A 14,762-nucleotide genomic window follows, 5' to 3' on the forward strand; every position below is an offset into this window, starting at 1 on the left:
CGTTTTATTGGTTGCCTATTTATCCATTTTACCACTTATTCTGGGATAATTGTTGCTCACAATTACAGTAAAAGTGTGTACATTTTTCCTAAATCGAAAAGTTGTTTGCTAGGTTAACAACAGCACATCGTTGACGTTTCTTTGACATTTCAACGAAAAATCTGCTTACCAGTGGCGTTGCGTTTAGAAATAAAGCTGTAAATTATCCATTCTTACGAATGTAAAATGTTGCTCTTGTTGATTTTATAAATTTTCTCCACACTCACATAATAATAAAATGCACAATTATACAGTGTGTTTCAAAATTCGCGAATTACAAATTCAGAGCGTTGTAGGGGATCACTTCAGTAGTCCAAATATGGAAATTAAAAAAAAATCGGGACTCACGCCACAAAGATACATTGGTCTGAAGGTGTACTGTTGAAGTGCGTTTTTTTTTAAACAAGCTGAAAAGTTCAGTGCTTATTGTTATTTATGGTGTAGATCATTGTGGAAAATAATAACGTAAAACAATTTTTTGAAAAATAGCTTTACTTTGGAGTAAAAAAATCTTAAATTTTTATAATCTTTTTTAAAAATGGAACGGCAACGTAGCTAGAATTTTGAGACACCCTGTAATTCCAACGTCTAAATTTTATGAGATATGATTTATTTAAAGTAGGATTTTAGACCACAAATTGTCTACGCCCATGCATTACGCTTATGTGCATAGAATTCCGCCACGACATGACCAATAATTTGCAACGCCTGCTGTGATTTATTTTCTTTTTGATCACACTGTACATACCAATGAAGTGAGTATAAAAATATGACATTTTGAAACATTTTTGAATTGTTTCTGGTCTGAAATGATCAAAGGTGTTTTGTCTGGACGAGGGCGCCACAAAAAAACGCCATAAATCCGTAAATTGTCATAACTTCCGAAAATAAACCCGGTTGATTGTGCACCGACACAGTTACTGCTTCCTAATTATACATTTTGTCGTTCGTCGAAACACGAACCGACCGTAAAGCAGAAAACGTTTTTGAATTTATATCGTCTAATCGAAGCCAAAGCAGCCGTAAAAATCTTGTAAAAAGTAAACATAACCGACACACGCATAAAGCAGGTCGGCCCTTAAAACATCATTTATTGATTGTGTTTTGTATTCAAGGCGAATTTTCACGCCTCTCTCTTAAATGACAAGCCCCGTTTATGTGCAGATCTTGATGGAAATAGAACACGACTCGAAGCTTCCCATAAAATGGTTCATTTTCGGATAGCATCTCTTTGTTCGGCGTTCTACATAACACGCTTTCATTTAACTCTACATCAATAGCAATTTCAACACCTTTTCATACACTGCATCCATTCTTTCCGTCGCTGTTTAAACAGTTCCTGCAATCTTGGCTCGACTTGCATGGCTTACCACTCGTTTCACGTGAAAGCCGTCGCGTTCGTATTTTTTTAAACGACGTAACGACTCGCCAAACCGAGTACGTGTCCATCGTTCGCAATTTCCTTTCCGAGATCAATTAATACCGGAATTTTATCCCGGATTATGCCTCGCAGTCATGCACACGTCGGGGGGACGCCCCCGATCTGATGCATCTGAAATTGAAACCTGAATGGATATTAGGACTTGAGTTGAGCACCATTCGCTACCATCAACTGCACGAACGGTCCAGAACAATTACATTTTCTGATACACCGTCTCCTCGCTAATCTGTTACGGTTTTTTTCAGCAGCTTTAATCAGCGAGAGCACGAACGGCATTAAGGTAAATAACGCCGCCTTGTAATAATTTAGTCGTTTTGTCTCCAACGAAATTTAATTAATAAGGGAGTTGAATCAGGATTGTGGGGAGTAAACTTACACTCATGTGTTTATCTTAAGTATTAAAGTGTTAATAGGATCTATGAACACGGCACGAGATTATGCAAGGGTTGCGGGCCCCGAATAACTTTGTATTGTGAAATCTTGTCGACGATGAGATGGGCGCGGCAAATTCGATTCGCCAGGAAAATATTCGGAATCAGACCTGCCTGGATGCCGCGTCTCTAGGCGTCGCTAATCCCGCCGTGAACTATGTTAACATCGTGCAGAGAATAGTTTAAAGTTGTATGCGTGATGGCCGAAGGTACAGAGTGTGGGATTTGCAGGAATTTAGCGGGCGACTTGAGATCTGAACTAATTTTCCCCGGGGTAAAGTGCTATTCCCTGTTCTGAACGTCTCGATAATTAATAGTATAACATGAATCCCTCTCCATTATCAGGCTAAACGTCTTAAACGGGGTGCGTATTTATTACGGAAAGTTTACAAAGTAATCGGTTTTTAAGATTATGTCTGGAAATTGAATTTAACTTCTTTTGATAGCGCCCCGACTCCGTTCGGCAAACATGTCGATTGCTTGCTATTTTAAATGGAAACATGGTTATCTAGTGCGGGTCGGCGTCGCGACCGAGCGGCAACGAAAGAACCCGCACTAGCGTCCGACTCCGGGGAGCGCAGATTCGTTAGTTCGGCAGGAAATTCACGAAACAAACTGGATAAAGATTGCAGGGAGATAAATTCTCAGCTAACAGTTGACACATTCGTCGGCTTCATATTTTATCGGATTCGCACATTTTCACGGATCACCGATTTTCATCCGCCTTCGACGCCGATAATTAAACTAATAATGTCGGTCTTGGTGCGGGGAAGTGCCGACATCTTAGATAAAAATATAAATCGTCGCTGGCAGGCGGTGGGTGCTGATTTTCGAAGATTTTGCTCTCGGGACGATCGATAATTGGACGCCTTAAGGAAGGTCAGATGGCAAAGGTTCGTTGCCAATTGCTTATTCATTATATCGGTAAGAAGAGATCAAAACGGAATGATTACTGACCGGAAAATCCCACCAACAAAAACAACTCTACAAATAAACTCGAACAGATACGGTTTTGTTTTACTTCCATTTAATTAAATCTATTCGTACCCTGTTTATTTATCAAATTTGTTGGCGTTTGTATTGTTGGTTGGTAAAACGGAACATCACTTTGTCAGCAGAACTACGCACAAGTGGAGAGTGTAACGAATTTTCATCGTAAAAAAAAAACTTCATTTCGCACAGTTTTTGAGCACTTCAGTTCAACTGATTTTAGCAAATTTATTTCCCTACTGTCCCGGTCCTTCCTTCCATTTTTCTAATCCATAAAAAGTCAATTATGTAAACTATTATTAGAAACACGGAATCGTGGATTTCATTTTTTGTTTCGGCGCACAAAAACATGTAAAGCACAGTCTGCAGATTGGTTAGAACCATCAAATCAATTTATAAAAAAGAATTTCGGCGCATCCACCATTTCCCAATCAATAAAATTCAATTCCATTGGCTATTATTAGAACAATTTTCCGTTTTCTCTGTTCGCTTTGGCACTGTAAAATATCTAAAACACTATTTTTAGGGTAGACATGAATTATTAAATAACGAAAATGTCGCGGAATGTTCACTTAAAATGTCACGGAATACCCATCATTTTTTCCAGTCGTAAAATACTAGATCTACACTATTATAAGAAACAGAAAATCGCAATTTTTCTTTCTTCATCTCATCACGCTAAAATCCACAAAAATTTAGATTTGATCAGATTCATTAGACAATCGGGATATTATTAAATATCGGGTGTTCATTTAAATTTTCCGTCAAAATTGGCCTTGAAGTGTTGATTGTGAACGCACCACGCGTCAGTCTTCAGAGTAAAAACACAAACAACGCAAAAAGTGAGGTTAGATTTAAACAGCTGATCCGTGATCCGTAATCCGTAGTGCGTTCACAATCGATTCTACAAGGCCAACTTTGACGGCAAATTTTAATGAACACCCCATTTACATATAATCTGTTTCAAAATAAAAAATTCACCATCTGTTGAATTATGTTGGCAGAAAAGAAGAAATGCCTAGAAAAAGTTTATTTTTTTTGGGTTGGCTCAACCTCCCGCCAAAATTTGACATTGAACTGTTGAGTTTATCTATGAAAAACAAAATAAATATTATGTACAAAAAGGTTTTAGCTACCATATCATACTTTTTGAGTGAAATAATAAAATGAGAATAAAAAAACACGATGAACTACGACGAAAACGACTGCACAACAGTTTTCTTTCATAACCCCACTTTTTTCTGACACTTACGGACACACTAAAAACAAAAGTCGGCGACGTTGTCGGTTGTATTTTCGAGGTAGAATGCACTGTTGGTGGATTTTTGATTTTGAAACAAATGATATATTTTGAATTTTCGCAAAAAAATGAGGTTAGATTTAAACAGCTGATCCATAATCCGTAGTGCGTTCACAATCGATTCTACAAGGCCAACTTTGACGCGAAATTTTAATGAACACCCGATATATTTTTAGAATTTTCCGGCGCATCCACCATTTCCTCCATCAATAAATTGTAAATTATCGAGGCTGTTATCAGAAATAGAAAACCATCTTTTTGTCGTTCGCCACTCTTAAATCGAGTCACTATTTTTAGATTTAGTCAGAATTGTCACATAACAGAAATATCGTTTGAGTAAAATGCTCCGGCGCATCCACCATTTCATTGAAGTCATTGAATTTCAATCATCTAGACTTCTATAGAGTCATAAAATCGCAGTTTTCTTCCTTCGCTTTGTTCCACTGAAATCTGATAACAGAAATAATAGAAATATCACTAAGGATTTTTCTAAAATTTCCGGGCGCATCCACCGTTTTTACACTAACAATTTTTCTGATGAAACGGTACAAAATACGTTGTTGCGTCGTATTTTCTAATTGAAAAATGTTTTTGCCGCACAAAAACCGGTTCGTCTTTAGTCAAACGTCACACCCGTTAAATTTTTGTCACCCCGCCTACTCCTCCATTTTTACACCCTTTCACTGGAGTTTTTTCCGCGAAAGCGTTCGCGAATTGTCCTGGCAGGATCGAGTGCAGCTGTTTGTAGCGCGTGTGCCTGTGCCAGCGCCGTCGAAAATTTCCTAATAAATAACAACATTAGCGCCGTCCCCGCAAAGTAGGAAATTCCCGAGAGCACTGGGTTGTTGTCATATCGCATTATCCCACTTTATGCGTCAGTACACAACTCCTTACTTATGCCGTTCCTCTCATTAAGGATAAAATCGGTACAGTAAAGCTCTCTACAAGTTAATGCTTCGGGGAGGTGGCAACGGGTGGTGGCAGTGTCGCGCCAAACAATCTTATTATGTAGCTCAAAGTTTACGTCGTTTAATTACAGACAACGAACGCACGAACTCGGTGCACCGACTGCCGCCACTGTCGGAGACGGCGCTGCCCCCGATCCGCTAACTTGGCTCCCGGAGAACCGGGCTAATTGCAGCGGTTTCGCGTTTCTCATGAATCACAATGGCGACTCGACGAATGGTGCGGAAAAGTATAAATGCAACGTGGAAATGGCGGCGCACCGGACCCGGATTAATATTTATAAGAGGGCACACGCGAGCGCGGCGACACAATTTTTTACAGATGATGTTTGCTCCGAGCAGAATGGAAAGCAACGAACGGTTAAACTTTGGGATTTCTTTCAGTTAATGTTGTTCGGAAGCGAGTCTAAATTCGAGTTCCTCCGAGTATTTGCTCCAAACATAAATAATTTAAGGCGAGGAATTAAAAGTGCGGAGCGATCAGGATGTTGCGGTCGAGGGGTGTAAAATCTCCGAGTACAAATTAAACTTATCCAGTCGAAATGGAGGTGTCTCCAAGTCTAGTAATCTAGTAATAATTAGTATAAATACTGGTTAAATTTGTCGTGTAAAATCTGGACTTATCCGAGTTTCTTAATTGCCAAGTTGCAGATTTGAATCTGGCAATTAAAACGAAATTTCTTTATGCCCTTATCTCGACTCCAGACGGAGGAGTAGTCACTCATTTCAACGCTCCAGCGTCTCGACATTAAAATTGAAATTACCCCGGCCCCGACTTTAAAGTCACATTCACTCCGTAATGAGTTACTGATACAATCTTATTAAGGCACGACTTGAGTATCTTTCATTCTTATCCACACTTAACACCCTCGTAAACGCCAGTAATCTCTCCGGAATAATACACACTTTACACTACACATGCCGTGTCTGGATGTTGCAAGTTTGTTGTCGGATGTTCTACGTAGATGTGCACGCTCCTCTGCACTCGCCGCCGTCTGTTTTCTTCCTTTCCTCGACACAACTTCCACTTCGACGTGTATTTGAAAGTTGCGCCCCGAAGAATGTTTCCTTGGCCGCTCTTTCGCCAAACAATTTTAACTTTGTTTCCGACCTAGACCTGCGATCAAATCTCGGCTAAGCGCGGCTCACGTACGACAAAAAAAGGACAAAGTACCTAAATACATTACAAATAATGTAAAACAAAAAATGAGAGTGAAAAAATCTTGAAGAAATTTTATATACTGCACACTGCAGGTCTTAGATTGGTACCTTGAGGAACCCCAGGACTGTTAGAGCGAAAGAAGCTCAATACGTAATGAATTTTATTTCTGCGATCAATGGAAGGACGAAATGAAGGTTATCAGCAGATAAATCTCCGAGACACAGGGGAGGTTGCAGAATAAAGAGACTACTGCACTAGTGCGCAACGAACCCTTTTCACCCCTCGCTCGCCACTCCATCAGAAATTTGTAAAAAGTGTCCCATTGGCCGGGAGCGAATAATCCGGCCCCCGCACCGACATATTTAAAAGTTTAATGTCGTGTAAAATAATTTTTATGACTGAATATATTCCGGCGTTTCCACGTCCGGGGGACAAGAATGTAACCGAAATGTTGCAGGGGGTGTGCACGTAAAAAAATCACGCGACCCGTTCCGATATCGCCGTTAATGCAATGTTTTCGCCGCCGACATAAATTCATAAAAATTTACACAGCCGTAAAAAACCTTAACACCTCTATCAATTATGTCGGTATCGCGGTCCCATCTCCTGCGAATATGAATAAGTGAGTAAGCCTTTCTAATATCGCCGGATCCGGTGAGGTGTGCACCAGTCAACCATTAAGGCATTGTCCTGGTGTGAATTACTCCGGGTTATTGTTACTTAACGACTCACGCATTCGTGCATTCCCTTGTTGCCTTATAGAGAATTACGCCCCCCGCCGGCTGTAATGTCTTCCTATTTCCAAGAAATACAGATACGAAGGTGAAATTGGAGAATTAAGATAATAACGCTGCAGCGGAGCTGGGGAGATTGTAGATTTGCCGACATATTTCACCCCGCGCGAAATTTTCCAAATTAAACAACCCCAAATGACCATCGCATATTCTGGTTGTTGTGGTGATGACGAGTTGCGCCGGAAAAATCGCAACACACCCCTCCTGGCAACCCGACGACCCGAAGATCTCTCATATATTGAACAATCTGTTCTTGATAGGCGCTTTCCGGTTTAGAACAAGCTGGACATGATTTGATTAGGGTGCTTATCGAACCCATCACTACAAATTAGTTTTGTTCTTTGATTTTCCGACCTGCGTCGTTCCTCAATTACGGCTTAATTGTAAAGCAGTTACTGTCACCCCACGACTTTATGACGCAATTTCATACAGTCCCCATCAAAATTAATTACCAAAAATGGTGGATGCGCCGGGTTTCGACCTAAAACTCCGAGTGATTGCATCGTTTTTTTTTTATTTGGAACAAGTTTAACTCGCAAAGAAACTCATTACGGAAACGATTTGAAGTTGTTATTGTTTGCCGGCGCAGGAGTTTTGAACTCGACGCGGCGGAAATGCAATGACTAATATCCACTTTTAATTTAGAAGTCCAATAAAAGGTAAATTTATCTCGGCAATAAAATCGGCAATCAACTGAACACGCCGCCATTAAAGCTGTACGATTGCGCTTTGTATCTAATTTTAGAAATTCCCAACAAATTTGGACCGATGAATTTTACAAATTTGTTTGGCACTAAACATTGACGGCGTCACGATTAATTGCATTTTTAAATATTTTAAAAATCTCATCAGTATTTAACGGAGAGCTCTTTTGTTTGTCCATTTTGTTAGTTGTCGGAGCGAAATGAATAATTTGATCCAGAATTAAGTAATTATTTGAGCCTGAGTACGAAATGAAACCTGAATTAGACCCTTGAACCGTAATTTAAGCCAAACAATAAAAAAAGCGGGGAGGTAAGCGAAAAAAGAAGTCCCAAATGCGACCAATTAAAAATTTAAAAATAGCTTAGGATACAATTACTCTGCTCCTTGTAAATATCGTGGGGATTCGGCCTAATTCTCCCCTGTTCGGTGAGAATTTTCCGGGTATATATTTATTGCCTGCAGAATATTGGAGGGAAGTGAAAATAATTAACATTCCTGGACCGGAACAAACGGCGCTATTCCCTTGTCAAATCATATCGGCGGAGTGCTTTCGTCGCAAGAAAATGTAAAAAAATCAAATTACAATGTAGAATGCGACCGGCGTAAGCTCAATAAACAACTGACTCGCAGTCACACTCATCCCGTGATTTATCTGCAAACAAGAAAAAAAACCGAGATAGTTCGCGAGGGCCATCTGTTGTTCGAAATCTACTCGAGTCGAGCTTACCATCCGCGCGAGCAGCGAGCTTTAGTGTCGGCGTCTGCCGTCGCGACGCCCGGAATCTGTAGTTCGGCACCGGACCCGAGACCGCGCTTCGCACTCTCGCCACCAGATGGAAGCCACAACTATCCAAACGGCCAGCTTTCGGCGGAGCTTAACGGCTCAAAGAAACGGAAACACTTTCACTATTTTGAATTATTGATTGGCTCGCCGACGAAATTTAAATACATTACAATAAATTTCGTGTTCGGGTTTCAGCTGTGTTTACGGAATGCCGAGAGGGAAAAATACAAGGAAAAAAATATGTACATATACCAAGAGAGCTGCGTCGGAATTTTTCCCGTCGTGATCGGCGGAAAATTTTCGACTTGATCGATGTCGGCTTTTTGTTTCGGAGAAAATCTCGCCCCTAATCAAATAAACGATATGCGCAAGATATTGCGCATCTAGTTCGTTTTATTCGTAAAGTGTCTCATCCCCTGGAGCGGTGGCAACCACCTAACTACCCTCGGTTCATTGATCGCGACACCCGAGGCGCGGGGCCACACGAGACCGATACCACTCAAGAGTAAAGTCAATAGTTGGCATTATTAATGACGCTGTTTTAGAAATGCCATGCGATACGCGAATCCGACTGTGGTACGCACACACCCCCAGGAGCTCGAGAGGGTGGTCGACGAAATCGGCTCGTGGGGGATGACGGGACCCAGGCGCGAATCTGACGAGAACTGGACTAAATAATAAAAAAGTGGTTCGAGACCAAGATGCCTCGATAAGCGATAGGTCGGGGGATGACCCCGTAGAGAGTTTTCCGAACGTCTGGTGCGATATTTCCCGATGTGTATTAGCATTAGATAATGTCTGATCGCAGTAAAGTGACAAGCGGTAATCCTGCAAGGGTCTCAACAGGCGTCAAGGACCGGTCCAGGACGATAACACCAGCGGTATTACAAGATGACAGTAATAACTTTACATTTATGATTTAGTATCAGCTGTTTATGGTGTAATCGGGGGGGATTTACCACCAGAGTAATCTACACGAGGCCAGAAGCTAATAAAATTTATGATTTAAAATTTAATCGTAATTCTATTTAAAATATGTTTTTGAGAGGTAATTTTATGAAAAATTAAAATTTCTGAGGCGAAAAGGTGGCCCTAATTTCGACCCTTAATGTTTCTTTTAATTTAAACATCAAAGCAAAGAAATTGATTTATTACTAAAAAAAAATACTTTTACCTTGCCGAGTAATAAAATTCAAGTGCAGGAGGCTTGTGTTTTATGAAGAAATAGCAGGGGCGTCGAATTAAGGAGCACATTCTCACTCTTAATTAAACCATTCCATTGTTGTATTTATTTTGCAAAAATGGTGGATGCGCCGGGGCGGATTCCTTTGGAGGCGACAAATTTGTGTTTAAATATTTATTGAGCAAAATTAAATTATACAAATGTCTGGCAGCATCGAAAAGATAAAATTTCTAACTTGGAGTTCAAAGGGGTTAAAAGAAAAGCTAATTAACAAAATTAGTTTCAAGAAATACTTTCTTAGTCTTGACACATATTTTGTAAGAGATCGAATTGGTTTAAATTAATCAGATTTTGAAATCGCATTTGATCTTGTCGAAAAAAACGCATTTCTGCGGTGCATAAAGACGAAAATTTTTATTCATTCCTCTGCAGAGAGCGAGGGTTGCCTGCGGCACACCTGACCCTGTTAAAACTCGACTTTTCCGAATTTGCATTTTCAGGTTAATGAAAACTCTAATTCCGGAACCGACGACAAGGGTCTCCATTCATACCGCGAATTTGAACTTAAGCCGCCCCCAACGAACGAATTTAAATACACCGAAAGTCCCAACCCTTGATGTATCGATTTTATCCAGGTAGAAATATTTTTAATAACGAAATAAATTTGAAAAGACATCGAAGGCGGCACGCGAAATATTTTAATCAAAGTCGGGTTTTTTTCCGAAAGGAGGAAACCAGAGAGCATTTTAAAGAAATTGTTTGAATTTATTAAATAGCTTTAAACGAACGTTTATTTGTTCGGTCCCGTCCAATCCTGCTAATGTGGGCTTCTTTCATGTTTCCCGATTAAAAAATTCAATTCCTTCGAATTTCCAATCGTTCTGCTTAAGCTGGCGGATCATTGTTTTCGTTCCCGAGTATGATTTATCGTAGATGGTGATAAATTCAGCTCGGGGTTAAAAACTGAACGAAACCGGAGCCAAATGAGGAAACTGACAGATCAAACGTGGGCTATGTGTATTTAGTCCGTATTAATTTACATTCGCAGCGGGGAACTTATTCTGGAAAATTGATTTCAACCTACGGAGGCACACGACCTCGATATCTTTGATTACGTATAACGACTTGTTTGTGTAATATCGAAATTCAACACAGATACGATCTTTAATTTGTTGCGTAAACCGCAAGCGCCGACACCGCCCGGACGATTAATTTTAAAAACGAAAAAAAAAAATCACCGCTGGACCTCACAGATGCAAAGACAAAGACTGAGTTATTACAGCCCGAGTTTGGCCGGCTGTCCGGGAGGCCGGAGCCTATTTCCGGCACTCCGTGAGCCCTAATGGGAAATCTATAGCCGGTGTTGTACACGGCTCGTTGCGTTTTGTTGCTTTTATTGTATCCTAAATAGAGGTTCATCCTTACTTATCGGCTGCAAGCGAAGACTTTTCCTTGACTCTTGACGCGTCGGCCGCCAAAATTAAACGGAAAATTTCATGCGAGACGGACGCGTGATTATTTCGAATTTATTTGATGCCAGTTTTATGCGGTTTTGTTTGTTATCGTTTTTATCGTCGGATTTATCGATGTTATTCTAGGGCATTTGAGTCGTTGTATAAATATTTTCCTTTATTACGCAATTCAGCAACACAATTGCACGGCAAAACTGGAAGCTATTAAAACGGGAGATTTATAGATAGTCGGGAATAGAGCGACCGTTTGTCCCGGACTTGTTCTAAACTAACTCGACTTTCCGAAGCGATTGCAGCTTTAACGATGCACTTTTTAGGAGAAAAGTTACGCAAAAATTAGTTTCTTATCGGTCAAACTGCGAAGAACAATGTAAGAGTCTGCTGTCCAAAGAGTTCAGATTAGATCTGTGACGTGGTCGATAAAAATTTGTCGCCAAAGAACGAAAACGAAAACTTCAGTCAATTTTCAATAATAATAATAATAGTTTTATCGGAGGTGAAGCAACATCTTGCGTGGTCATTATTTGGATGGGTGGCCGCGGAAGTAAGGACGTTATCATTATTAGATAGAAAATACGTAATGATAAATAATTCCGGCCTCGATGCCGTGCTCCTTTTCATAATAATATTATTTCCACCTTCTAAGTAAATAACAGTTTACAGGCATTTGAGGGAACTAAGTAAATGAGTAGTTACGGGTAGAGCCCTGTAATATTTTACAGGCTCGTAGGAGAGACGATACTCATCAAAAAATAATTAAATGATTTTTGAAAACGTTTATTATAAACACAAACAAATTTAACTATCAATTGTGCAATTACATACGTTAATAATGCATTTTGATCCGTTTTCGAAAGTCATTTTCATACCGCTCTTGGGATCGAATCAGTAGAGAACCGGACTTGCACCGTTGGTAATTCCGTGGTTATTTTTTTGCACTTCAAGAAAATCGCCTTCAAAGTCTTCATCAGGCATTAAAGCCATTCTTTCTTTTTGCAACAATTTTCACTAAATTTCTGACAGTATTTTTGTTGTTTATCTCAACACCATGACGACGTAGGTATAATTGCCTCACCGCCTTTCATTATAAAATTTTTAGAAACATAAATAACAATTAGGCTTCTTACTGGCTTATGAAGACTCGTTCCTTACGTCACTCGTCTCACAAGTGCCAGCGCGCCCGTAAAAATTAATTTACTAAGCTCGTCACATAAATAACTATTATTGTCCAACATTCACTATGTTAATACCAATCCGGGATAAACAAAAACAAATTATCTGAGATTAAAAGAAGTGGAAAAATGAAATAATCAGGAATTTGTAATGAGTTGACGTAAAAATTAGAAAAAATTCGTTGTGGAAATTTTTTTGTGGTCGTCGAACGGCACCGTGGACGGTTTCCCTTTGAAAAGGAAAGCGCCGACGAAATAATTTTGTTGTTGCAGTTTCGGGGTTGTTCAGAATCCGGATAATGGTCTTCCGGGATCGAATTGGGCGTGTGCGAGTCCCGGAAATGTAAATTCGGGCATTTAGAAGTTGGCACAGCCAGATCTGCGAAGATTTCTTAAACTGGCATTAAGTTCTGCTGAATGTGAGGACATATTTTCATGCATGACTATATTTCAGGATCTCTCATGTGTGAAAATCCCTGATAAGTTTCAATAAGCCCTCTCCTTTACATATTTCCGTTGGCCGACATGCACACGAAAAATTCGTATATATGTGGAAGAAACCTGAAAAGCCTCTTTAAATGGAAATCTGTGAGGTAACGTCACCCGAATATATTATCGAGTGGCCGAAACCCTCCGCGTTACTTATCGTTAAATCAGACTCTAAATTGACGTATCTGGTTTTAATCAAATCCACTCGTAGCAGTTATTGGAAGCAGTTCGAGCGGACGGATCATCTGTTTTCGTTCAATTGAGCATTCAAAAATTTCTAATTTAACTTTTACAATTTTCGCCGTTGCACCGATCCGGCCCGCAACAGTCACGAGGACCGGAGCAGCGCTCTTTTTATTTGCGGGGGCGGCTCCGGGCCAATTATGCCCCACGGTAAAACCCCCAAATCCGGTTAACCGTTTTACAAGGCAGGAATAGAGTTGGCTTAAAATTTCAAAACGTAACTAGTAAACCACTCAAAGCTCCAGGATTAAAAGATACTTAGATTAAGGAGCTTATTATATTAAGAAGACGAAATGAACACTGAGCACAGTTTACTCGCAACTAATTAGAAAGTTTGAGCAGTCGTGACTCCGAACGAGTCGGCAACATGCTGCGATAATTGTAATTATACATGGATCCGAGTGTGGAGTTTGCACCTGCAGGGGTTGTCGAAGAAGGAGGATCGGGAAGAAAAAGTCAGCAGAAAGCGGTCAGAATCGGTAACGCGATTATTCGGACAAAGTGCAGATCGTGAAAGAAAGCGGTCCTCAGCCAGGCAGGACACGTATAGATCAGGAAATGCGCGTCAGGCCTGCAGGACTCGTTCCGTGATTAAATTTGTTGCGGCTAGTCCACGACTGCGTACACCTAACACCATTAACCGTCGTATCCAACGAGCAGCTAACCTGAGCCGAACGTCCACGTCAAATGCAATCCGACGTCCGGAAATCAGCCGAGAACAGGCCAACAGAATTACGTTTACTAACTTTCCGATGAAAATACGGAAAAATGGCAAACTAAGGAGCCATTCCTGCCACGTAATGAAAAATTCAATTTCACACGTCAACAACACGACATCCGAAGGCGGCGGATGGAAGTGCGCGACTTTTTCCTTTTGTTCGACTCATAAGGCGGGTGGTTCTTTTATTGCTTATCGGCGATCGCGAGGCCGAATCGAGGCCCAAGGCGAAAAAGCGAACGTCGGTGGTGCCTTAAATGCAGGTTTCATATCTAATCGCGACGTAAACAACTCGCTCCAGGCACTCTTCCTTTCTGATCTTGGACATTTCAAGACGCAAAGAAACATTACTCCACTTGGCTTCCCGCCAGAACTTTTCCAGTACAGTTGAATGCATCAAACAAAAACACGAACTTTGTCAACGTTCTTCGGAAATTGCCCGATTAACAAACCTCTAAACTACGAGTAGATATAATTCAGATAATTGAAAAACGATCTGAATGATGGAACTCGTGATTGCCAAACACATTTGTAGATTTTGTGATAATTCAGATAAATAGGTATACATTTTTTTAGGTCACATAAACTCATGAACTTAATGGTTGTGTCAAGGTGAGGGAATAGTTATTTACATTAGAGTACGGGATGTGAATTTTCCGGCACGACAACTGGTTTCGGGCACGATGGCGCAGCCGAGTGCCTGATTAGTTGGAGGGCCGGAAAATACGTCCCGTACGACATTTGTATTAGACTTTTCGGCTGACCAAAATATTAAATCTTTTAAAAATCAAGACTAATTTTATTGTAGAATTTGACACCGTCAATAAAGAATCGAATGCTGTGGAATCAATTCCTAGACGACCGTGACCGCTCA

At 40.4% G+C, this 14,762-nt stretch overlaps 1 protein-coding gene and 1 long non-coding RNA gene across 3 annotated transcripts in view; one reads left to right on the top strand and one right to left on the bottom strand.

Annotated features, from left to right (window-relative positions):
- Nucleotides 1-14,762, bottom strand: part of Sema2a (Semaphorin 2a) — a 281,547-nt gene that overhangs the window by 184,728 nt on the left and 82,057 nt on the right. The window lies entirely within an intron of this gene.
- LOC138135395 (uncharacterized) overlaps nucleotides 1-14,762 on the top strand; it is a 96,979-nt gene that overhangs the window by 9,944 nt on the left and 72,273 nt on the right. The window lies entirely within an intron of this gene.

Source organism: Tenebrio molitor, chromosome 7 (assembly GCF_963966145.1).
Source record: "Tenebrio molitor chromosome 7, icTenMoli1.1, whole genome shotgun sequence".
Lineage (NCBI taxonomy): Eukaryota > Metazoa > Arthropoda > Insecta > Coleoptera > Tenebrionidae > Tenebrio > Tenebrio molitor.